The sequence below is a fragment of the Prinia subflava genome, chromosome 9 (assembly GCF_021018805.1).
Source record: "Prinia subflava isolate CZ2003 ecotype Zambia chromosome 9, Cam_Psub_1.2, whole genome shotgun sequence".
Taxonomy (NCBI): domain Eukaryota; kingdom Metazoa; phylum Chordata; class Aves; order Passeriformes; family Cisticolidae; genus Prinia; species Prinia subflava.
The window spans coordinates 30,179,321-30,206,228 of record NC_086255.1 but is presented as its reverse complement, the minus strand read 5'-3'; the positions used below and the strand labels follow the sequence as shown (position 1 = coordinate 30,206,228).

The following is a 26,908-nucleotide window of genomic DNA, read 5'->3' as shown; positions in this document are numbered from 1 at the left end:
AAGTGTGTCTTTGAGCAGGGGGATGTCACTAAAGAAATGTGCAGCCCTGGAGGCCACAGGCATCTCAGAAGGGTCCTGCTCTCAAGTGTTAAAGAGGCCTCATGCAGGAAAACTTCATGTTCCACTGATGTGTCCCCAGGTGTTCTCAGAGCCAAGCTGATCTTACCTTCTGAGTGTCAGCATGGCTTAACACCTTCATCTTGGACATAAAGCATGAGCAAAAGCACCCCAAATCACAGCCAGCACGGCCTGCTGATCACAGAGCAGCACCAGAGCTCTGCAGTGCTGAGCCATCAACCTGTCCCTGGAACCTATTCCAAAGTAAAATTAAAGATTTCATAGGAATCAGATATCAGAGAACGTCTAAGAAACCAAACAGCGCTTGCTGCTGTTATTCTTGTGCATGTACATTTTCTGCAGGGTGAGCAGCAGATTTTATAGCCATCATCAGGAACATCAGGGCTTCATCCCTCCAGCTGGATTTTCTGACACATTCCAGATGCAGTTACAGCACTGATGACCCAGATGATGATCTGGGTACCTCAAAAGAATGCCTGGCTTTTCAAACCAGGCAAAGCTGTGACTCCTCTTGCCCCAGCTCTGTTCTAATATTTCTGACAATGTTAGGCCAATACCCCAAATCCCAATATTTCCCTCAGACACACATCTATCCAGCAACACACTCACTGCTCGTTGTTAGGAATGTCCCTCACACAGCTCAGACACTGCAAAGCTCAGTGCTGATGTCCTGGACTGGACCTGTCCAAGCTGCCCCCTGGACTTGTTCTCTGGGGGAAAATGATCCTTTCCTACATGAGATTAAATTAGGGGGTTTGGCCCCTTTCATTAGGTTTTAAATTAAGCTTTAAGCAGTGTAGCACCTCTCCTTCTCCACCTGTTCAGCAGTCAGAGCACATTCAAACAGAAACAAGAGCTTTTTGCATCTGAATCACTTTTATCTCCTGGCAAAGAAGCCCTCCAGATCCAGACTGTGTGTTTTTCTGTGTTGGTTTACAATGGCCATAAACTCTGTAAATTCCAGTAGCACTCCCATGCTACAGAGACGTGACACAAAGGAAGGCAGTCATCCCTAGTTCCAGCTGAGCATTAGGAGTGATCCCACAGTGCTGCTCTGACAGGGCATCCTCACAATGTCCATGCAGCTCCCTCATCTGCCAAGGATGAATTACAGTCCGTGCTGTGCATGTCAGGTGAGGCATGTGCCCACTGAGAGGCATTTTGATAACCCTGTTTCTTTCTTAAGGCTCCAGGTGCTTTGTGTTGCTCTAAGCAGGTTACAATGTCCGTGTTTTTAGATTAGGTAGAGATATTGAGAAAAAAAAAAAAAACTGAGATCTGGAAAATCATGATCTGAAAAGAGATGCTGGAGGAACTAGGGTTGCCTAGACTAAAGAACACCAAGGCAAGATCTTACAGAAAATGCAGCTGGTGAACAGGAAAGAATAAACTTTACTGTAGGGAGGACACGAAGGAATAGTTTTGAAGTGGGGCAAGGGAAATTTTAGTCAGGAGTTAGGAAAATAAATTAACAAGATGGATAGTGAAACACTGGCAAAGACTAGTTAGAGACTGTTATTAGAGACACAGCAGCCAAGACAAGCACCAGCTGTGGGTGGAAGAAGCTGCCTGTCTGCCTGGCCAGCTCAGCTTTTATGGTATCCACACTTCTCTTACAAAAGGAGAGACAGATGAGAGGAGAGAAATAAAAAGGTCAGCAGAGCACACACAATGCAATCTGACACCAGAACTACGGGGGGGTTACTGTACAGATGCAAACACACAGAGAAATGTTGTAACTCTGAACTTTTCTGTACTGGAATTTGGGTGGAAATGACAGTTTGGTGTTACATGCACGAGTATAGCTCCTCTGTGCCTCCTCTGGGAGCATGTTATCAGCTGTATTATCTTTGCCTCCTGGTTAAGCTGTGTAGGGAGTTAATGCTGGTAACCGAAAAATGAAACTACTGATAAAAGAGAAATCCAAATGCAAACACGATTGTATTGTCTAACCCACTCTTCTCATTATCTGATCTCTCAATCGGTTTGAAAGCTGATATTCTGCCCCCTGGTACCCTTTACTCAGACAAGGCTCTGCTTTGTCCTGCACTTACTGTTCCCTTGTGAGCTGAGGAGTTGATGGCAGGCTCACAGTAAGATAAGCCAAGTTGGGCAGAAGAGCAGGCTGCTCACAGGCTCACTACTGCAAGAACTGGATGAGGTATTCTTCTGAGGTATCTGCATGTTTACAAATACAACAACTGTTGATGTCTGCTAGGTACCGAGCAGACTGAACACCCAAATCACACCCTTCTCTGAATCTCTGCAGCTTAAATACCTTTTTGAAATTTTATCCTACATGTTTCATTTTAATCCTACCCAAATATCCCTATTTAAGCATATTTTATGCTTTAATTCCATTGACTTAGTTTTCCCTGACCTCTGCAGTGAGGATTTAAGGAAGCTCAGGGCTAGCCTCTGCTGGTGATCATTCAATGGTAGCACCTTGGAATACAATCCCCCTCAGATCACAAGGGTTGCAGTAATGTATTTCAGAACTGTGTGTTAATTTAACCCAAGTGACTTTCACACGTGCAATTCCAAACTAACTGAAATGTGGATTATTCCCTGTGCTTGCCTTCATCACTGATTAAGGGAAAACACACTGAATTTTATATAGAGAGCAAGCTTTCCTCATCCCTACATCTAACTGCCAGTCATGCTAATCTCAATTACTTCCTCCTGAGGCAAGAATAAAACATTGATTGCTCCTGCTCAGTTACCTGGAAGTATGGTGGGTACTGGAACATCCCAAATCTGTGCCCTTTGAGCCAGCTCTTGGTGATGCTGCCAGCAAGAACTTCTCCCAAGAGCCAATTCCAAAGGGCCCCGTGTGCCAAGCACATCACCCCAGCACTTCCAGAGCCCCAGGACTTGTTCCAAAGGCTCTCTGACTCAGAAAGACTTGTACAGATGGAGCCTGTCAACACCAGGACACCATTTGTTAGTGCAAGAACTATGAACAATTCAGCACTTCCCATGTAAAGAGTTTTAATTAAACACAACAAAGGCCATTAACAGCATCCATCTTCTTTCAGAAACATGACAGCAGCATATGCCTTTCAGTTTACATTCCTTTATTTTGAGAACTTGTTTTCCTTTTCATAAAAGAAAATCAGTCAGAATATTTTGATTATGCAGCACTGTCCATCAGGGACACAGGGAGATGAATCAGCCTGGCCCCTTGCATTTTTGTCTCAGCATCTAATCATCAAAGTTGTATTTCTAATTTGAAAAAAATTCAGAGCTTACTTAAATGCATAAAATCGTGGTTTGGTATGGACATATTTTTAATTGCTTTGAACTCTTGATTCCAAAGCCTATGATCCCAATGTGTCCTTAGGAGGAAAAAAGGGATTCTGTCAAGTATGAGAGGAAAAGCCTTGTGAAGGTTGGAGGGACAGAAGGAGGAAGCCTCTGATTTCTTGCCTGCTCCCTGCCAGCTGCACTAGAGGGTCACTGTGGGCCCCTTCCAATTGCCAGAGCCTGTTCTATTCCTGTTGTAGCTCTGACTCTCAAACCACAGTGAAGGAAACAGCATTTCACCTGGGAAAATGACATTTTACTTCAATCTCCTTTAAAGGCCAGATGCCCTCAGCACTTTCTGATGAAGGCAATTCAGAAACAACTTTAACCCTTGGCTGAGTCTGAACTTGGGGCAAAACAAACTCAGATTTGTAGCTGCTTTTTCGTGGAAAATACTTTCCCTTGCATATTCCCTAAAGTCATTTGCAAAGTCTCATACAGTTTTGGCCCTTCTGTTAAAATTAGAGTGGTCCCAAAAGATTCCCAGTTCTTACCAATATAGAGCTCTGGGTTAATGAAGTCCAGGACCCATCTGGAAATAAGTAACCTACATCAGGATGATGTCCTCATTCCACAAAATTTCTAAATAACAAGATTTCCTATTATCCTAGGGTTAATTTCTGACAGCTGTTGCATAAGTACAGAACAGAAAGTACAAGAATACCTAGGCTTTTTTTTAGAAAAGGGAAAAAATGGAGAAAGATGGAGGTTCAAGACTGCATTGTAAAGAAGAGAACTGCAAGGGAAGAGGAGAGAGAGCCAGCCCAGCTCTGTCAGCTGTCAGCATCCTTGAGGAGCCACTTGGTCCTGTTTCTCAGCTGAAATCCAGTCCTTTCTGCTGACCTGAGCAACAAGCTGAATGAAATATGAGCTGCTCTCTCTCAACAGGAAATCTTAAATGAGAAGATGCAGGCTCAGGTTTGGGCTTTATGGATATTTAAAGGATTCAAATAAAAGATTAAAAATAAAAGAGATTGATTTTAAAGTATATCTGGTGTCGTGCAGGAGCTTTGGTACCTCAGTGATCTTTTTACTGCCTTCTATCAGAGAACACATGCGGGGCATTTTCAATTGCTTTAATTACATGTCAGGGTTATTGATGCACTGAACCCTGCCAGACATTCCACAATATTATCTTTAATCGCTGGTGTTTTCTTATCTATGGTCCAAGGAAAACCATTCTCAGTTATTTCACTGGATAAAAACAGAATGAAATGCGGCTTTTAGATTGAATTTTGAAAGATAAAAAGGTACATTTTCTCCACTCGTCATAATACAATATTTATCACACTGGCATTATTTACCTTTGTAAAGCTTTTATGAAATCTTTCTGGCATAACAGTAGGACTAAAGCTCCTGGAGTTTCTTTAATACCATACAAGGAGACATTGAAGCACAGAAATTCATGCACCAAAGAAAACAACAGTAACACTTCCTCTGCTACCCATCTAGATGGACCCAAAAAACAGAGCTGGTTAAATGAATTTCCCTCCTCTTTCTCCCTGCAAACCCTCGAGACAAAAAACGGGTCCTGAGATGAAATAGTCAGCGCAGATCAGCACAGGCCCACCAAGGCCACATTTTGGTCACTAAAATGCAGATACCTGATTGGCAGAGGGTCAGTAGACAGTCAATATAGGACCACTGTACATTCACTTTATGCAACAAGATCTTGTCCAGTAAGATGTTTTACAGTCCTTATTGCACAAGGCCAAAGGTAAAACCTATTTTCGACTTCATGTAGAGCTGTAGGATGTATTTCAAAAAAATCAAATTACTTCTACATCCTTCTGAGTCCAGCCACCTTCCAGGATCTCACCAGGGGGCAACACCAGCTCAAAAGAGGCAGAACCTACCCCAAGCATAGAGGATTTATCCAGCTTCTGCTCTTCTCTTCAGGGAAGCCTGCTCTCTCGAAAACTTAGATAAAAATTTACATTTTACTAGGGAAACACCAAGCAGCCGGATGATACAGCCCTGTGTACGACACACTGCTGCACAAAAATCCCCCAGCAGTGATGTCTACCCAGGTAACAGCAAGGATCCAAAATTCTACCTCATTACCTACTCCTAAATTACTCTGCAGCACTCCTGCTGTAACAGCCACAAACCATAATTTTGCTCCAAAACAGATTTTTTTTCCTCTGTTAGGCTCAATACAACAATTAGAGTTGTTCCAGTTGAAAAGGGGCAAAAGAAAATGTTCATGGCTTCCTGCATGGATCAGCTTAATCACAGTTCCCTTGTTTTATCAGCCTGTCAGCACCAGCAACCCACAGATCTCCACAGCCCTCCTGCAGCTGTGCCCCTGCCCCTTGCCAGATGCAATTTTTGTGATTGCCTGTGTCCAGAGGTATGCTGCATTCCTAGCCATACAGTTAGGGGTATTTTCCCTTTTTTCCAGGCTGTCTTGTTTGTAGTCTGATGAACACCCTCACCCAGGCAGAGGGAAGAAGCTGGGAAACATTCCAGTCCTGATGACTGGAGAGCTCTCCAGTACCTCGAGAGAAATGCTGCAGCCAGTAGTCACAGGGGTCTGCCAGCCAGGGACTCTGTCTGAGAGTACACTCCATCTCCCTTCAGGTCTGTGTTCCCACCTGCAGCAAGGTTAAACACAAAACAAAGCAACAAGAAAGTCACAAAATGGGAAAAAAACACCCAATCCGAAAGAATGCATATCCCAAAATTCTGCAGCACACCTCTGCTTGATGGTGAGTGCAGCTGAAGCACTTTATGATACTTTAACAGATGAACAGAAGAATGATGCTTTAACATGCTCCATCATTTCTCAGATGCTGGGTATCGCAGCAAAGGAGCAAGAAGAAAACAAATAAAGAGATCAGGAACAAAATGTTCCTGTGGATATCTGTATTGGGTTTGTGTGGCCAGATTTTGGGGCTACAGGGGTGGCTTCTGTGAGAAGCTGTCAGAAGCCACCCTGGTATCTGATGAAGCCCACACCAGCAGGCTCCAGGACAGACTCACTGCTGAGCCCAGCAGAGATGGCAGTGCCAGCTCTGGGATAACAGAATCAAGAAGGGAAAAGTGACTGTGCAGGAGCAACAGCAGTCAGTGAGGAGAGGAGTGAGGATGTGTGAGAGAACAGCTCTGCAGGCACCGCAGCAGGGCAGCAGGAGATGCTCCAGGCACCAGAGCTGAGGTTGCCCTGCAGCCTGGGGTGCAGCCCATGGTGAGGCAGCCGTGCCCCTGCAGCCCTGGGGGAGCAGAGATCCACCTGCAGCCCTGGGGGAGCACAGATCCACCTGCAGCCCAGGGGGGGCAGAGATCCACCTGCAGCCCTGGGAGAGCAGAGATCCACCTGCAGCCCAGGGGAGCAGAGATCCACCTGCAGCCCAGGGGAGCAGAGATCCACCTGCAGCCCAGGGGGAGCAGAGATCCACCTGCAGCCCTGGGGGAGCACAGATCCACCTGCAGCCCAGGGGGGCAGAGATCCACCTGCAGCCCAGGGGAGCAGAGATCCACCTGCAGCCCAGGGGGAGCACAGATCCACCTGCAACCCTGGGAGAGCAGAGATCCACCTGCAGCCCTGGGGGAGCAGAGCAGAGATCCACCTGCAGCCCTGGGGGAGCAGAGCAGAGATCCACCTGCAGCCCAGGGGGAGCAGAGATCCACCTGCAGCCCTGGGGAGCAGAGATCCACCTGCAGCCCAGGGGAGCACAGATCCACCTGCTGCAGCCCAGGGGGAGCACAGATCCACCTGCAGCCCCGGGGGAGCAGAGATCCACCTGCAGCCCAGGGGGAGCAGAGATCCACCTGCAGCCCTGGGGAGCAGAGATCCACCTGCAGCCCAGGGGGGAGCAGAGATCCACCTGCAGCCCTGGGGAAGCATAGATCCACCTGCAGCCCAGGGGAGCAGAGATCCACCTGCAGCCCCGGGGGAGCAGAGACCCACCTGCAGCCCCGGGGGAGCAGAGATCCACCTGCAGCCCTGGGGGAGCACAGATCCACCTGCAGCCCAGGGGAGCAGAGATCCACCTGCAGCCCAGGGGGAGACCAGGAGCAGGGGATGCCTAGAGGAGCTGTGACCCGTGTGAAGCCTGAAGGACTGCATCCCAAGGGGGTGATCCACACTGGGGCAGTTCACTGCAGCCCCTGGGAAGGACTCACGTTGAAGAAATCTGGGAGAATTGGCTCCCATGAGAGGGACCCTATGCTGGAGCAGGGGCAGAGTGGGAGGAGTTCTCTGACTGAGGAAGAAGAAGTGCCAGAGACAACCCATGATCAAGTGAGCCTCCATTCCCTGTGCTCCTGCACTGCTCCCAGGAGGAAGCAGAGAAATTGGGAGTGATGTTGAGCCTGGGAATAGCGGAGAGTAGGGGGAAAGGTGTCTCAGGGTATGAGTTTTTATTTCTCATTATCCTGCTCTGATCTGATTTCCCAGGTGAAGTCTGTTCTGCCCTGACAGTAACTGCTGAGGGGCATTTCTGTGTTTTATTCCTTCCCACAAAGGTTTTGCTGTTTTCTGTCCCCTGCCCAGCTGGGAGTGGCTTTGGTGGGCACCTGGCATTCAGCAGGGTCACCCCACCACAGCTGCCTCAGTGCTCTGAATGATGTCTCATTCTCACATTACAGCACCTCTGCCTCGCAGAAAAAAATCCCAAAAATTAATTTCCAAGACTAATGTGTGCCTGGCAGTGGGAATTTTCTCATTAACATTTCTTTTTGTTAACAAACAAATCCTTATCTTTTCTAATGCATTTTTAAGTACCATCAGTGAGGACACTGCCACCATCCTGAAACCATCCCAGCCCCCAGCTGGCTGGTGATCGCACAAGATTTTACAGGTAGCTCATGTATCCTTAAATAGAAGGAGCTTTTGAACACAGCACAGTGCAGGGAAGGAAGAGATCTCCATGTATTTCACAATCCTCACCCACCTTTCCCCCTCAATAGCAATATAATTTCCATTTCTCCCAGCACCAGCATCCTCATTTCATTTGCAGAACAGTAATTCCCACCCACACCTCATTAATTGTCAAAAGAGAAAAGGATTTTGTGATGCAGCTGCAAAGAACAGAAGCAGAACGTAGAAGGCAGTGCCATGGACAGAAACTCAGGTCCAGTGTAATTAAACATGTGACCCCAAGAAAAAGGCTGGACTGGCTTTCAATGCTCTGCAGACTGCATTTTGATTCTGGAGTCATAAACACACTTCATTTGCAAAGGCATCTCGTAAATAGGTTAAATCCTGTAAATTTCAGAAAAAAAGAGCAGAGAAGGTGGCAGAGACACTGTTCCATATCACCTAGTTTGCAAGAAAACATCAAAAAAATACAGTTATATTTGTGTACATGCCTCTCTTTCCCACAAAACCACCTAACCAGTATGTCCATAGTGCAATGGACACAACACACTGGTGCAATAACAAAATAATTATTTTTAAGAGATTCGTCTTTTCAGAAGCTTTTGGTCATTGTTTCCTCACAGTTATCAAACCTCACCATGGTAATCTGAATTCTCCAGGGAGCTATCAACACTTAACTGCAGCTGTAGTTTGCATTTCAGACTGAGCTGGCAAAGTAAGGACCTCTTGATCACATTCATTTTCTAATTAAGAAAAAATGATAAGCAGATGTAGGAGAGAGGGAAAAAGAAAACAAACATCAAACCCAAAAATCCCCTTGAACTAGAAAACATGCATTTTTCACTTGGGAGCTGAGCAACTGCATTATGAAAGAAAGCAACAACAAAAAATGGGTAATGGAAAATTAGCAAGGGAAATAATTATGTCAATAAATAAGTAGTGAACAATTGATTGACACAATATTAAAAATTCACCAGAGAGATGCAACATAAGAAACCTGTCTCCAAAGCAAACAAACATCAGCACTCTGTGATAGAAAGTGTAAAATCTTTCCCAAGAGACTACTAAACATGTAAAAACTTGCAAGCTAGTTTGCAGGATGCAGTTTTGCACGTGTTTAGCTTATCTCTAATCAAGTGCAATACAGAACTACAGACTTCGAAATAATACACTTCAGGCTTTCTGCTCCTCAGATGAAGACAATTACTGAGCATGGATCTCCATCCCCTCTCATTTGCAGTTACAATGTGCTCAATCCATAAAGGAGTGGCACTCAGAATCGCTGTCTTCAACTGGAAATCAGAAATCAGTGAGGCACAGCAAAAGCTCGCCTGCCTCAGCACCCTGTTCTGGTGCTGACCACGGGAGGATGCTGAGCACACAAAGCCAGGCTCTCCCAGCCATACGAAGTCTCCCAGAATTTGGATTAACTGAGACCAGAATTCTTGCACAATAGGACACAAAACCCAGACCGATATAGGAGAGGGAAAACTCAAACTGTCCAAACTCTTTCCTGTTTGAAGACAGGTGATACTAAACATGAAAAGAGTAGGGAAAGAAAAAGACCATGGTTTGTGTTGTGTTCAGGGCAAATCAAGGAGATATGCTTATTGCTGCAGCAAACAAAAAGGGTTTCTGGGCTGTAACTCTTCCTTGCAGTTTTCTGGAAGATATCATTTCTCTAAATTCTCTTTCTACCAGGGTGGAAGCCAAGGCAGGTCTGGCTCGAGACAGGTCAAGTACTGGCCTGGGAGGAGAGTGTGCTTGAAACAGCCAGACATTTCCATCCTGCTGCCTCTTTTGCCTTCAGCAGTCCTGAGAGAGGACTGCAGGACCAGGCCAAACCCTTCCAGCTGCAGTTAACACACCCCAGCCCTCCCCTCAGTCCTGCCAGCATTGCTGCCTTCCCCTCGCCCTCCTCAGCCCTGCCTCTGTTGCAGCAGGTGTAACACAAACCCAGCACTGCTGTGTGCCAGCTGCAGCTCCCTTCCCAAGGCTGTGGCACAGTACCCCACACAGTGTCCTCCTGCAACACAGCTGTTTTCCTGCCCTCTCCCAGGAGGTGCAATCCCCTCTCCCTGCACTCAGCTGCACTGCTGCACAGCTCTCTGCGGAATTGTGTTTGTGCCTTGTCCGGGTGGAAGCTGCTGAGGAGCAGGGATGCATGTCCTGCACTGCTGCATGACCCCCAGGGGGACAGTCACCAGCTGCTGATGACATGGGGCTCACTGTGGCCCTAGCCTCTGTATTTTTAGAGGCTGCATATAGACTGGAATATTAGAGCAGGCTCTGTGAGTCACACCACACCTCACAAAGGTCTCAGACTGGTTTAGAGGCCACTTTGATGAATATGAGGACAAAGCAACAAAAAACTTCTTATGAAATAAACTTAAGGATGCCACAGCTGGCTCTTGCAAAACCTGGCTGCTGTTCTAAACACTCAGAAAAGCTGAGAACCATAAAACAATTCAGCAGCTAGGCCACAGGATCAAAAAAAAGCCAAAGAAGCCACAGATGATCATCAATGTCTGATATAGTTTGGTTGTGAGTTTGTATCAAATGATCTTGTGCAATTGTGAAGCATCATATTTTGTGAAGAAGCTTCCTAAGAGAACTTTAAAGCTGTTTTATAAAAGAAAATCTCTCAAGCTCAGGTGGTATTTGTTTGGGTGAGGTTGTTTAGGAAAGAACAGAAATATGGTAGCCTGGACAATAACAGTGAAAGCTGGTTCAGCGCTGAAAGTCATTGCTTAGAGCTGCACAAAGAACAGCACCAAGGTGTCTTCATTGCATCACTTGAATCTCTACCTTCACTGTTATTTTCACCCCTTCGTGCAAATGCCAATACTTATTAAAGATTCAAAGCACAGGTCTGAGTGCTCCCTCCCTTTGTCAGAAGCCCTGTGCCTCAGCTGGGCAACTGCAGGGCCCCTGGGGCTGGTTTCTGCAGCACTGTCCGTGCTCCTGTCCCTCAGTCTGTCTGTCCCCTCTGCCTGAGGGGATGTCACAGTCACTGCTGTTTTATAGTGGCAACAATCCAGCAATCTTCAATGGAAAAAATGAGGCTCCCATAATTAACCTTTTTCTGACAGCAGCAGCAGCATATCTGAGATCAGACCTCATTTAAAAGCCTATGCCTCTAATGTTAGTGTGTGTAGTTTATGATAACAGATTAAAGGGATTTTTTCCTGTGTTCACATCCTCCTCAGACAGCAGGCTTTGTCTCACTGTTTGAACAAGCACTGGTAATAATTACAAGCATCTTTGGAATTACAAATAGTCACTTTATAGATAGACATGTCACAGAACAGTAGCAAAATATTTCTGGGTAATTTTTTCTTCTTCATATATTTTAATATACTTAAAAGATACTTTTTAAAACATCAGTCCTCAGAATAAATATTTGAACACCAAATACCATGTACATATTTCTTGGTGTTTAAGACAGAAGTAAGTTTTAAACCTATTGTTCTTTATGAATATGCATATTGGTTGGCAAAAGGCTCTTCTACTAGATACTATCAGTATGTAATCAGCCTGCTCTATTATTTCACTTTCTCTGATCATCAGTTTCACTTTGACACCATTTGTTAACCTGGGGCATTTGATGCAGGTGCAATGGAGTCCTTTATCACGTATTGGGTATTCTTTAGTGGTCTTATATCCTTTTTACTTCTGGTTTTATTAGGTGTCTATTGCAACTGAATATTTTACTGTGAGGAGTTCCAATTATTTATGATCATTGAATATTTGCTGGTTTTCACAGTTTATGGTTTCCATTCACCATCTACAAATGACTTTGTACATGAACAGAATAATCTGTGCTTAATTTTCTATGTGCTCTTTTAGATCTGTTTAGAGTTCCCGGTTCACCTAATTTCATTCTTCAATCATCAGCTTTGAGGTTTACACTTTTATGAAAGAAACTAAACTAATTAAGGTGACTTGAATTATAACCTACTCGTAAGTCCTTGCTCAACTAAATTTAGCTCTCTCATAAAAAAATAAAATCTTAGATTAAAAAAGAAAAAAGGGGCACTCTCTAATGACTTTTAATATGTCTGTATTCTGTCATCTGACAGACCAACAGCTTGCACATTCCTCAGTTGTGGATATGATCCCCTCACAAAAACCATGGAGCTCTTTCAAAGTCAGGTTTCAAACCACCTGACATGGAGTTGTTCCCATCAACACTGAAAATTATTTCAGCAGGACCATTTCCAAGAGTGAGGACTATTAAATTTAAAAGAGTTCATCATAACTTGCAATCCATTGATCTTTCTCTTGAAATGCTGGAAAGATTTCACTGACTTGAATGATGATTCATGAATGATGACTCTTGCCTCTGTTTCAGAAAAAGTAAAATGATTCCAAGAACCAGTATCTATTTTGAACTTCTTTACACTGAAGAATGAAATAAAACCAAGACCACAACTTCTTCCTCTGCAGGAGCAACACAATTTGCTCACAGTTATGAAGCGAGAACTACAGAAAGGTGGTATCACCTATATCAGAAGTAGACTAATCCCATTTATATGCTCTTATTCTGAACATCACTGCTGATGTCAAGACAAGTTAAACATTTAAACCAACCCTTCTCCAGTGTCAGGCAGCCCCTGTTTTTCAGCTTCCCAGACTGCATCCCAGCAAGTTTCCTCCTCCTTGTTTAGAATGACTAACACCTATGCTACAGAATTACAGGATTACCCTTACAGCACAGCCAGCTGAGGAGGACAGTGCTGACCCCACAGAGCTGACCAGGCAAGCACAGCCAGTCAGAAATCCACACACACAGGGTAAAAAGCCAACACACTTCTGCATACGAGTATGAGCAACTGCTGTTCATGCCCCAAGCCTGGGAGGTTGCAAACCCAAGCCCACCACATCACATTGATTTGTTCTCAGTCTAACACACTCAGCAATCCAGCAATTCAGAGGGAAAATATTGCTTTCTGTTATACAGAAAAATGAACATCCACAGAAATGCCTGTCTCTCCCTTAGGTTAAAGGACTGCACTGAATCACCCCAAGTCTGTCCAACTTCCACTGAGATTTCTTTGAGGTGACACCATTGGGAGTACTGCTGGGATCCGACCACCTATCACCAGGAAATCATTTTGGAGAGTTTGTTCTCTTCCCATACATAACCTGAGTTTAAAGCATAATGGAGATCAAAAACACCTGAGAGGGAATTTGCATTCTACTTCCTTTCCCTTCAACAGCATCATCAGAAAAGTTTGACTCACTCAGCAGAGTAACAACATTGTGACAACTGAGACAGGGACTCAGACCAGCAGGGAATCTGAATCATTTATTCAAAGGAACAAGCTGGTTTTTTCTCTGTGAATCACCACAGCCTCCATATGGACAGTCCCATAACCAACTCCTTGCTTACTCTACAGAAGCTTGACATTTGAAATTCATCTCCTGAAAAAAGACCACTACACACATGAACAGTCATGATCAGATAGACCAAAAATGTGTAGTTTATGCCTCTCAGATGTTAATTAGAATTACAGACACATGTAGTGCCAACAAAACCATGACAAGGATGTGTAGGAAAAGTTACCTCAGCTTACACTGGATTTGAGAAATTCAATTCTTCTTTTCATTCTCATAGTTCTATAAAATAGCGCTGGCTGCTGAAAGAAAAAGTTAAATATGCATAACCCCAGCTGAGCACAGGAGATTGGCACTTGCTCTGCCTTTAGAAATGAGCATTACTCAATACATGAGAGCAGTGCTGAAGCAAACATCAAAATTACCACCTGAACACACCAAGGGCCAGTGCTGTCAAGGCTGAGGGGTACAGAGACATTAACCAGGAGAGCAACACACTGAAACTGAGGAGAGCCCTTCCTGGGAAGTGTCCTAAATACACCTGTCTTGCACATGGAACAAAGGTCAGGTGCCAAAGCATCAGCTAAGCACCCAGCAAGCAATTACCTGGACATTTCTCTCTTTTCCAATATAAATCATTTTGCATATCCATTTTTCCTTTCACTCTCTTGTCTTTGTCTTCATAAACATGTGTATGTTCTGCATTTTGTGTATCGACTTTTTTTCTTTTTATCATAACTGGGCTTGAATACAGGTGGTTTTTTAGGTCCCTGATGTACACCAAAGCATTGGGAAAGGCAAATTTGAGGCACATGGTCCCAGCACTATGGACCAGGTCATTTCTCAGGCACAGAACTCGTATGCCTGAGAGGAGATAGTGTATTTTGGTGTCCTGCAAGAGCTGGGCAAGATCTCTGCGATGTGCCAAGTCAGTAGGTGGAACAGCCACAATAACCAACAATTTTCATAATGACCTTCATTAATCTAACACATTCCAGACAGAGAGACTGAGAACACAGGAGACGGAGGAGTTCAGATTGAGTTCATACTAACAGAGAAGTGATTTGTAATGTGCAAGTAGGCGTTCAAGCTGCTGTGACCTTAAACAGCCTCATGCTTCCTTCCTCCATCTGGATGATTCCCTGCAGACTGGGAGACCTTATCACTTGGGCAAGGATACCAGAGCAAGAGAACATCTTTTGTTCCAGTAAGCAACAAAGGTAAAAAATACTCACTACTAAAAAGCTACAGATGGAATCCAATTAATGAAGCCTGACTTCTCTTTTATATTGTGAAATATCTAAAACGACTGACTCAGATATGCTCACAGCAAAATATAAATTTTATGTTATATCCTTTTGTGTGCATTAGGGACATAAAACCAAATTTAACCTTTATTTAATTACTCACAACAACTTGAATATTCTGTATAAATAGGTATGGTTTAGAAAAAACTTGTAAATTTATGGCTTTGATGCTCAAGCTGCTAGTCCCTAGGATGTACTCAACCACTACAGGCTTGCAAAACTGATGCAGGTGTTATTTCTGTAAAACTGCTGAAATTGCTGCTGTTCACCAGGCAGATGGATGGAGTCACTACAGTACAAATCTCAGAGAAGCAGTGTGTGCAGAATCTGCTCTGTCACGGTTTGTGTCTCCCTTTGTAAGGCATGAGCAGCAGTGGGAGATGTCACTGCACTGGCCACACGAATCTGCAGCAGTGGCTGGCAACTCTTTGGTCATGGTGCACAGGGAAAATGCTCCACATGTAACCAAGCAAATGCTCAATGCAATGGATAATTAATCATATATAATTAATCCTTATTAAAACTTCATTACACTGATAAAGTTTTCTTCATATAAAGGCATCATTTGACAAAAGGGGATAGTGGAAGAAGAAGGAAGGAAATTTTGTCTAGCCAGTTCTGATGCTTTTTCTATAATTTCAGTAAGGAGAAAAATTAACTAATGATGAGGTTGTGTTTCTGAAAGAAGTGTGGCGTGAAACATCCCACTGCTGCCCAAACTGCTCATTCTGCTGTCATTTCCCTGCTAGCTGGGACAGAGGGAAGAGTTGAGAAAGCTGTCACTAATGCCTCCCTTCATTCCCAGGAGAGGCAGGACAGGCACTCACACAAACATCATCTCCCACTTCCCAGAGCACTGGGACAACTCAGGCCCAAAATCCCTTGGAGAGATGCTTAGTCACACAAGGTTTCAGCTGATATTCTATTTTCTCATAATATTTGTCAAGTATGCATGGCTGCACTCTTCGTTATCAATAGACAAATAAGCAGATGTAGTCTACTGTAATAGAAGCTTCAGTTTATCATGTAATGAGACAGACTTTGCCACAGTAATCATCCTCTCTGACACTCCTGACAAGGACTAAAAAAAAATCTTGAATTTCTGTTTAGATTGTACTGATCAGGCTGTAAACACTCTCTTCTACTGGCTATTCTACCACAGGTTAAAAAACAGCAGTAGAGAACTGATAAATCATAGAATTCTTTTTATATGTGTCCAGTTGACAAAAGAAAAAACATCTCCTGAATAACTGTGACTCCTTGAGTGTCTCTGAGATCCCTGGCTTCCTTAGGTTTCTGTCAAACCTGTCATTTTCAGTAAAACAGTGCTGAAAGCAAGTGACTAAGAACTACTCTATTAAATCAACTCTCCATGGTGGAATAAAATTCTAGCTCATATGCAGCACAAAGTTGTTTAACCATCTTAGTTCAATAGCCAGAAAAGCAAAATAAGGCCTTTCTAAAACCAAAACATTTGAAAGCTAGAGAAATGCTGTTATTATGCATGAAAGGCATGCTGCAATTGAAGCAGAGCGACTTTCCTATCCTGAAAAAGCACCAGCTCTATCACCAAACAGATCAAAAGCACCATTTGCTCAAAGTAATGGGCTGCTTCTATGAAATTGTCACACATCAGTGGTTTTGCCATTCCCCCAGCTCCACTCTCGAACACTCAGCAGTGACCTGATGATCCACCAGAGCAGCTGAAGAATGGTTTATTGTTCGTACATAAAATATAGTAACCACGGCCGCAGATAGTCAGTGCACACAAAAGTGATTTAAAAATCTTCTATTTGGTCAGCAGCAAACTTTTTGTTGGGATGGAAGTGGTGCCCAGAGCTTTCTGTAATCTTCCAAGTGCAGTGTTGCCTTTGCTCACAAATGAAGTCGTGTATTGGTAGACTAAAGGATTTGTCATTCTCCACTGTTTCATTTTTTATGAACCTCAGAAAGGTTCCCAGTCAAGCTTCTTATCAACCAGCTGCAGAAATCTTACGGCTTCATTTTAAACTCTGGATTGTCCTGTGCCCAAAACCTTCTTGCAACAAGCCAAGATTACTGTTCATCGTAATAAGGGCCAGCAATCAAGTGGCCAAGAGCAGGAACCTGAGCACATGGGTGTTGAAATAATTACCCAAAAGCAAAGGAGAGGTACTTTGTTCAGCTGGAGATAAAAGGGTTGTTGAAGAAGAGTGGGGGGAGAAGGTTCAGCTGTTTTCCTCTGTGCTGTGTGCACTGTTCAGGTGAACAGAGGGGTGTCCAAAGACAGCACATTAACCATTGCAACAGGCACAAACCCTGAGAGGAAGAGTTACACAAGGTGGAGAGATACTGCCAGTGACCAAGGAAAGACACATTTCTGATATTTTCACATGCCATTTAAGAGAGAAAAGGCAAAAAAACCCAAGAATGGTGGGAGCAAAAAATTGGAAAAGTTTCTTTGCAAAGGAAACAGAGATTGTTACCCAGTGACAGATGTCCAGTCCACATACCTGCCCCAGAACAGCTGCAGCACCATCCAAATTGAAAATTAGTCTTCCAGAATGTCATGCAATTTTTTATGTCATTATCTCCAAGGAAAAACATATTTAATAAATTCAAATGTTCGTGTCTCCACAATGTTGGCCATATCTGAAAGCTGTTGCTACTTTGCCCTGAACAGAATTACTGAGGCATTTGGCTGCCAGCCATCAATAGATGAAACAATTCTGATGTGGTAGATTTTTTTCCTTCAGTTTAGCAGAGATTATTGAAAAAGCTCAGTTCTCCTAGCCTGCTATTGAAACTGCAAGCCAGAGTCATTCTTTTCTAGGTTTGCCAGTCTCAGCTGTCTGGGGTTTGAATTACAGACTGTCCAAACCCTCGTTATGCTGCCAGCCTTGCAGCAGCACCAGGGGCTCAGTGTCCATGGCATTGGGCATGAGCCATTTTACACATATTACACACACACATCACCCCCTGAAGGGAAAACTGTGGAAAACTGCTGGTGCTTCTTCTCCTGCTCTTGTCCCTCAGTGTCTCACCCTTCTACTCTCTTACCACATCACAAGATCAAATACAAGTTTCAAACCATGTCTGACCACTTTCTGAGGTTTCTGCCATCTCTCTTTTTCGAGAATTTGTCTTTCAGTTCAATAATTATTTTTTCACTTGCCTGTAGGTTGCTTGACTTAATTTGTTCCTAAAGACTCCAGTCTTCCGTACTGTATGGAACTAATCATTGTGGTATTGAATGCCTTTCTTTTTTCAGCAAAAACAAAACACTCCTCTGCCTAATGAATTCCATTAGGTCTTTGATTTATATAAAAATAATAAACAGAAGAAACGGATGCTGGAAAAAAACCCAACATTCCTCATGTCAAGTCACAAGGCATGTAAAAACTTTGATGCAAAAGTGTTTTACTGCCTAACTTCTGCCCAAGAAAACAAATTAATTATTTTCGTACTGTTACATCTGATGCAGACTGAACCATGAAAAGCTGATGCCACAACAGCACAAATGGAAGGACAGGGCAGGAAAAAACTCCACAGCAGCCCCACAGCTGCAGGTGTACAAACTGCACTGGAGAGTACCTCTGTGGAGGGAAGGCACCAGAGCTTTAAGCCCTTTTTTGTCTGCCTCTAGATGCTCACAGAACTCCCACAATAACACATATTTTCCTTTAATTTTTCGACCCTGTGGCTTTCATTTTTGCAATTTTAAAATTCTAAGTTTAACAACTTACTGAACTATTAACATGCTATGCAAGTGAGCATTCAAAATGAGCAGTGCTGACAGAAATTACAAGCTCTGCTGTCAGTAGTTCCCTGTTGTCCTTTATAAGTGTTCTCATGAGAATTAACTCTTCCCTGATCCCCCGTAATTAGCTCTGTCTGGTTTGGATGCCAACAAATGCAAGAGAAACGTAAGAGGAGCTAGAAATTCAGGATGTGGCAGCTCAGCATTGTCAATTAGTCATGCTCCTCCCATGAGAGCACTGCAGGAAAACCTCCACTCACTGGAGGTTTTCATGTTTTGGTGTGGTTTATTCACATGTGCTCCTGACTCCATACACTGCTGGGAGGACAGGCTCAGGGATATGAAACGCCACCTCTTTTACTTTATATTTTACACTGGAAGCCAGTCAAAGCTGTAATATACAACAGTGACTCGTTAAGGCAATTGGCAGTATGTACAAGTGACTCCTAGCAACTCACCACGTGCTCAACTCCTCTTAAAATACACTCAGTGCTGTCAAAATTACCTATTAGTCAAGGCCAAGGAACACCTTTTCCCATTTCACCTGTATCTGCAGCAAATGCAAGCTCATAGCAGTAAAATTAGTAGCTCTCTTGAGACTTGTGACCTGCAGAAAGTCTTTGAGCATTTTGCTCACTAGAGACCAGACATTTGGGAACGAACACACACACACAAAAAAAAAAAAAAAAAAAAAAAAAAAAAAAAAAAAAAAGTAAATTTAATTAAGGTCAAATAAAAATCTGCACATCAAGAAAGATGAAAAGATTGAGCATAGCTGTTACTATATGAGGAAAAGCTTCGTGAAAAGGAGTTTAACTAAAGAAACCGTTAAAATTTTGAACCAGAAAAGGGTGATTCCATGACTGTGGCTTCCTTTCTTACAAAAATTAGGTGTTCCTTAAGTCTTGGAACCAGAGAGCAGTTCTGCATAGTTTGTGACTCGGGACTGAATGTCTTCTGGCAAAGAGCAAATGCAAAAGTTTTCATTTCTCTCTAGCCTATATGATGGAGGTACTTTTTCCTCTTAAACCTGGGACTCAATCAAAAGAAACTGTGGCTGCAGGAAAGTGAGGAGCTGCAGCGAGTGGATTTCAGGCAGGCAGCTATTCCCATTACATCAGGCTCTGCAGGGCTGCTCCCAGAACTGCAGTGTCAACACAAAAGGACAAGGAGACCATAAACTTAATTAAGAATGCCTGTGTGCTTCTTATGTGTGCTCTGATAGCACTTTGCCTGTTCCACAGGGATGAACGTGGACACTTGACTCTCGTAAAGAGCAGGAGTAACCTGTGAGCAAACTGGTGTTTGCAAACACAGAGCATCTCCTTAGCTGGCTTCCTGCCAAGCTGTCCACTCCTCCTGCTCCTCTAACAGCAGACGCCTCAATGGGCTACAAATGCAATACATCAGAGAGTAATGCAGTGTAATAAACACATTTTCTGTAAAATTCTCATGATGAAGGACTACCTACGTTCCTGTGTGTTAGGAAGTTTAGATCCTCTGGTTTACACTGTGGTGTTATTTCAATCTTGTGGCAGTGCAGCCTCCCAACAAAGGCATTCAGTGGGATGTGTAGGAAAAGCAACTCAACTTCCATGTACAGTGACAACATCCACTGCTGAGGGAACTGCCCTGGACACGCCAGGCAGCCCCACAACTGCAGGGAAGGGAGGAGTCAGAATAGTGGGGGGTTTATCTATTTCTGTAGTGTATGTTCAGAGGAAGCTGCACCATTTTTTGTGACCTCACAATCAACACAGGCAACCTTTCCATTTTTTTTCCTGTTTTTCACAAAGTTGGCAGATAAAATAAAAATTAATCTATTTTTAGAAAGTACTCAGAGGGTTATTATGGTCTAAAATCTGTTTTGGTATTAAGAAATGGTAATTCAAGAAAACTTCACTTATCTTGATACCAATGGGAGATCAAAATGTGGACACAAGGTCCTACAGAATTTTACTTCAAGGAAACTCAGCAATCTCAGTGGTGCAATTTGAACTTTCATTTTACCATTGCTGCAGATATAAATTCATTTTATCTTATTTAATTTAGAAAATAAGGAAAACAATTTCTGGAGGTTCCTATTGTGGATGAGAACATGGGTATTACTGGCCTGCCCAGAAGTAAACTAAAAAGCAACTATATCCCAATTAACAAGACTTAGTTTTAATAAATAGTTTCCTCTGAGCTCCAATTACTCCATTAAATCTCCCATAATAAAAAAAAGAATATTAAAAACCCAACAGTATTTTTGTTCTGACTGAGTACAAAATTAGCTCTCTGGGAGATTCCTCAGTAGTTTATAATTTCACCATTTCAGGATTCTTCTCTTACCTTTCCAAACAAAACACAGCATGTTTGCTCGCAGTTAAAAGTAGATCTCTTTTGCTTTCCAGAAGCAATTCTTTTCCATTACTACAAATTATATCCTTTTAGAGAAAGAGAGAAAGAGGCAGAGATACTGGCTATTATTTATTTTGAACTTGAGAATAGCATGGCAATAAAAATTCAAAATTATTTCACTCTCACTAAAATTAGGACAATGATTTTTCTTGCAAGGCAGACTTCCAAATATGTGTGAAAAAAAGAGTAAATTTCTACTGCACTTTTTGTGCCATATATGAAATACATTTTAGAAGTTTAAGTTTTTGCACTTTGTCCTGTAAAGCCATCAAATTATCATAGGCTATTAGCTGTCACAGATGGAAGTTGTACAAAACTAGAAACAGATTCTTTGCTTCAACAAATATGAGTTCAGGTCATCCTAACCTTTCCAGATCTAGGAAGACTTGGTGAATTTCTTGTTCTCTACAGATAGGAAGTCGTTCTGCTGGAAGGGCTGTATGTCTCTGGGTTTCCTTTAGAAGAGGAGTCCACTCTCTAAAGGGTGGGCAGAGGAGGATTGCAGCTCAGGCTGCATCACTTGTCGAGTTATCCAAAGACCTTGGCAAGGTCTTCAGCAAAGGAAAAAAAACAAAAACAAAAACCACAAAAAAAACCAAAACCAAACCAAAACAAAAAAACTAACATCTCAATATTACTAAAAGAATCAAAGGCAAGAACACATAAAATTACCTCCACGTGTCTTAACACAACATGTCAATCTGCAAAATGGCTCATACCTCTTCAGACTTCACCCTTACATCCTCTCTCCTAAAGCCTATGTTCAATTGCCTTCCAAATTTGTTTTCTCCCAGCTTTCATTTGTCCTGAATGTAACTCATGGCGTATCCAGCAATTCCTCTCACACACCACAAATAAAAAGCTCCTTTCCATGAGAATGTCAGCTTGGGAGACTTCAAGTTTGACTTGAAAAATCTTGCCAAAGCTGCCTCTCTTGTTCAGAAATGTTAACACTAACTTGGATTGTGCCTGTGTGTGCTTTCACACATCACTGAAAGATTGAAGGAGTATCCATAGCCTCATTAATTTGATTCAGCTAAGGAAACACCAGGCACTCCCTCCCTCTTTGTCTCTAACAATAGCGAGAAAGCTGATGAAAAATTTCCCATTGAGAACTCTGTTGTGGTGTGTTTCAGCAATATTTAACATTTTCTCTCTGAAACACAAATTACTGTTCTGTGCTGACTAACCACAGACTTGAAATTTCTCTCACAGAGATAGAAAATAACAGTTCTATTTTTTTCCTTTAACACTGAAGCTCCCAATACTATTGTACATTGAAAAGGTCATAAGACTGACCTGTATATTTTTATCTCTCCAAGTCTCTCATTCTCCTTGCATATTATTTATTCTTTGAGCAAAACAGCTCCCAGTGACAAAAAGCCACTGCCACTTCCAAAACTGACTTCCAGCACATGGAAGTGAGCACCTGGGAGCACCTCTGCAGACCATTCCTGTCTCTGCAGACCATTCCTGTCTCTGCAGACCATTCCTGTCTCTGCAGACCATTCCTGATTCTGCAGACCATTCCTGTCTCTGCAGACCATTCCTGTCTCTGCAGACCATTCCTGATTCTGCAGACCATTCCTGTCTCTACAGACCATTCCTGATTCTGCAGACCATTCCTGATTCTGCAGACCATTCCTGTCTCTGCAGACCATTCCTGATTCTGCAGACCATTCCTGTCTCTGCAGACCATTCCTGATTCTGCAGACCATTCCTGTCTCTGCAGACCATTCCTGTCTCTGCAGACCATTCCTGTCTCTGCAGACCATTCCTGTCTCTGCAGACCATTCCTGATTCTGCAGACCACTCCTGTCTCTGCAGACCATTCCTGTCTCTGCAGACCACCTGCCACAGCCTTGGGAGCAGACAAACCCCTGGCTTGGTAAAACAGCCACAGCTCATTTTCTGCTAAGCCACCCCCAAAATTCCTTTGAGTACACCATGGGTAGCCAAGGGGTTGATGTTTCTGTACCAGTCAGGCAGTCTGGGCAGCAAGGGGTCACAGAAACACAACACAAAATGTTTCTCTCCCTCCTTTCTGCCCTGCAAGTCCTTCCAAGGGCCTCCATGCCAGAAGGGGATTATCCTGAACAGCCTCTCAGGGCACACAAGATATTCCCAGCCAATGCCATTAGCAAGCTCTGAGAGCTGCCAGATACCCCTCAAGGCAAGTTAACCTCCTAGTCACATGAGGTACCAATAGACAGCATTTTAAAATTACACTTAAAATCAAGCCCCTAAATGCCCAAATCCAATTCATTTGGGTACTAAGCAGAAGGTAGGAAAAAAATCCACCACAACAACAAAACCCTCACTAACTACATCAAACTCAGTAATAATGATTTTAGTTTGCTTTCACTTCCTTGCATTTCATAATCTCCCTATGAACTCTGATACTCATCCATTTAAAAAAACCCTCAGATTTTAAAGGCATTTTAAAGGAAGGAAGCTGCTCTGCAGCTGCTGTGCCTTCACCTTCCAGATACCAGGGGCAGGTGAGCATCGAGGGCCACACACCACAGCTGGTTTTGAGGGCTCCTGCAGTGAGAATCACCAGCCAAACAGGAAGCTGAAGAATCAGATTACATGTGGAGCTCTCCAGGAGGTAATGACTTCAAAAAGTCTATGGAAAAGATCCTTTTCCTCATGAATATGATGCAGGAGTTGAGTAGCCAGACATCTGTCACTTTGATATGTGCATGGTCTCCAGAGCTGTCTAGCTGACAAAACCACAGCCATTAAAATACATCCTAGATAAAAGGAGACACAACAGTCCATTATTCTTAAGGCTGCTCTGTACCACACAGATTTGCAATGGGGGTTTGATACAGTCCCAGGCATATCTGTGACTCCCCACTACAAATCAGAACAATGGAGATCAGGCTACTGTATCATAAGGATTCAGAAAAACATTGTATTATTTCACATCCTTCTGATATTCTGTTAGGATAATTTTCTTCTGAAGAATGTATTTTAGTTTCCCATTAGGGATAATTGGAATGTGTTTTGTCTCAATGCAATGTCCAGTCAAATGAAACACTGAAGAGCATGATTAAAAGTCAAATCAAAGTATCTAATAGGTTTTCCTGTCACTGCTCATGGACATACTCTGCATTCACTCTTTTCTAATTCACTGTCTTTATACATGCAACTTGAAAATAGCTCAGGCAATGCTAATTCATAGTTGTTATTGGGTACAGCATGCAAAACAGTGACAGAGGTAACAATGAAAGCAATTTGTTAATAAAAATGACAAAAAAATATTTGAATGATAATGTCACCACCCCCATGCTGTGCTTCTCCAAAGCAGCAGGTCTCCCTGAAAAGAAATAAGCACAGCTCAAATGTTATTTAAGCCATCCAAGTGAGTTTTCACCTGGCTTTATTTATGGCATGCGTGTCCCTCCCCATGAGCCTCTTCCCTGCAAGATCACATTTCACTCTTCTGTCTAAAAAAATCTCCAAGGATAAAGACATGCAATTCCTCACCTCCACAGACACAGGCCAGGGAACTAATTCCTGCAGTTTCTCTTTGATTCCACACATGGTTTGGCCATAAGGTATTCTTACCTAATTTGTTCCCCCAGTCATGGACATTTACAGGATCAGACTCTCCTCTGGGTCTGTCTTTTATACAAAACCCACTGAGGCATATGAAACATTCATGTGTACAGCATATGCTAAACCAGGGCAACATGAGAAGAGGCAGTGCTGCCAAATTCAAAAAATAAAGGAAAACATTAAAAAAAAATCACATTCTACCAACTACTCCTTTCCTTTTACTTCTTAAATAGAAAACATTACTTATGAGCAACCGAGGTTGGTTTTAACGATGGTCAAAACAGACTCAATCCCAAGTACAGCATTTCTTTCACTGACACAGGAGATTTCTCTGGGAGAACTACACGAAGAAGTTCCAAGGCTCAGGGCACACCTGGGGGTTCAGATAAAAGAAATTAAAGGGAATTATGTGAGAAGTTCTCCCTCCCAATACTACAGGTTACTGTGGGTGTGCCTGAGCACTGTTTATTTTAGGGCCACCCTGCTTTGCACTGCAGCTGTAGCTCTGTTGCTCACCCCTGGCACTTAAAAGGAAGATGAGGACTAGGCAAAGAACAGTGAACCTGAGAATCATCATCTCCTGGAACTTCACATGAGCCCTACAGTCTCTCAGTCCTTGTACATTTCGTATTTTGAGATCATCTCCTCATCACCTTAAAGAGAATTATGCCCTCTACACACCCACTAGGTACTATTAAAGCAATAATAATTTAATCACTAAATAATAGCCATACTTTTGTCTCAAGCTCTGTCAAATCCTGGCTGTGCTGACCTGACAAGCCTACGAACCCATCACATCACTAGGCAGCACAGACCTGCACAAACCTGCGTCCTCAAGTAGTGCAGGAAATATTCCATCACCAAGACAGACCAAACTTTGCAACAGTCCCATTATTTTTCCACAGAGGGCTCAGAGAGCCCTTGAGTTAGTTTCCTATGGCTTGGATTGCTGTAACCCCTCCTCTCCAGAGCAGGAATGTACTGTCCACTGTTCCATGTGGTCACAGGTCACAGACAGAAATGGTGACTCGAGCCCTCTTGATGATGACACAAACAGCCTGTTTGACTGTTCAGAACCTTCTTACACAGGGAGCTCCAAACTCCCAGATCTAGACACTGACTGGTCTGGGTCTGAGCACAGCCCAGCTCCCTGGCCAGTGATGCATCTGCATTTAGGGCTGGAAGGGATTGGCTGAGGTCTCTGTTCGAGTTTGAATTTATCCTATGATTGTTCACCTAGGGACTTGTTTATTGAACTAGGAGAGTCAAATTGGGTTTTTTATTATAGCCACATTTATCTGTCCAGCTACAGACCAGCTGTACTGCGACAAAACATCACCTCCTAAGCACTTAAAATTCTTTATAAAGCAGTAGGCTAAATTAAAGCACTATTTTTACTGGACATGAGGTTATTATCAAGATCTGATAACTGACTGACTTACAATATACCTCCATTTCTCAGCCTTGCCATGCACTGTAATACCTGATGACTTCTTTCTGAAGTTCTGAAGAAAAAGCACTTTCACTGTGATTCGAGGAGGAAATTTGGTAATGCCAAAATCTTCCTCCTGTGACTGACTTGATTGTGAAGAACCACACACTTTCAAGTTCTATAACAATGTTAAGTGGTATTTAACAAGTCAGTATTAAAAGGTGATGTCCATCATCACTCTAATTAGCTTAGAAAAAATGTAACATATTTTCCCCCTTCTGTAAAAAGAACTGAGATGGGCTTTTTCACAACTGTATTTTTTTTCCACAAACAGTGGTAAAGCCCAATTTTCTTGTCGGTAGCACTCATAATAACTTTCCTACAACAGAATAAGCCATGGGCAATTGCCAAAATGAGTATTAACACTTCCACAGACAAACAAGGAAGTGCTGATGTCAGTGGAGTCAAGAGATGAAAATATAATACTAAAGAATAACTTCTACAAAATGTACAACTGATGAAATACTGACATTTGGAATTCAGAGTTATTTAGTGTTTTCCAATACAAAGCATTCGATAAGACATTGGGTAGTATAAACACTGCAAGATGAACTCCAAGTGAGGTCTCAGATGTATTGGCCAGACCCTGAGGTAGAGGGAGAATAAGTGACAACATCCCCTCCAAACAGGAAGAGCAGGAATTTGTACAAGCTCTTATGGCTGAATCCTTGTTGTTGCTACTGGTGCTTTATAAACACCTCCTAGACGTAAGATAAAGATGAAAAGCCAAATTAAAGCCAGTAAACTGGGTTCAGTCAGACTCTCACTAAATCAACATGAGTTGCTACAGAACCTCTCTAGTTTGAAATCCTCTGTATTATCTAATGTTCTGAAGCAGACCACAAATGCCT

The 26,908-nt window shown here is 42.9% G+C and overlaps 1 long non-coding RNA gene across 1 annotated transcript in view; it reads right to left on the bottom strand.

Annotated features, from left to right (window-relative positions):
* LOC134555134 (uncharacterized) overlaps positions 1-26,908 on the bottom strand; it is a 269,397-nt gene that overhangs the window by 24,469 nt on the left and 218,020 nt on the right. Inside the window, exon 5 of the long non-coding RNA XR_010081373.1 lies at positions 5,885-5,981. This is a non-coding gene — a long non-coding RNA (uncharacterized LOC134555134). The remainder of the gene's footprint in view (positions 1-5,884; positions 5,982-26,908) is intronic.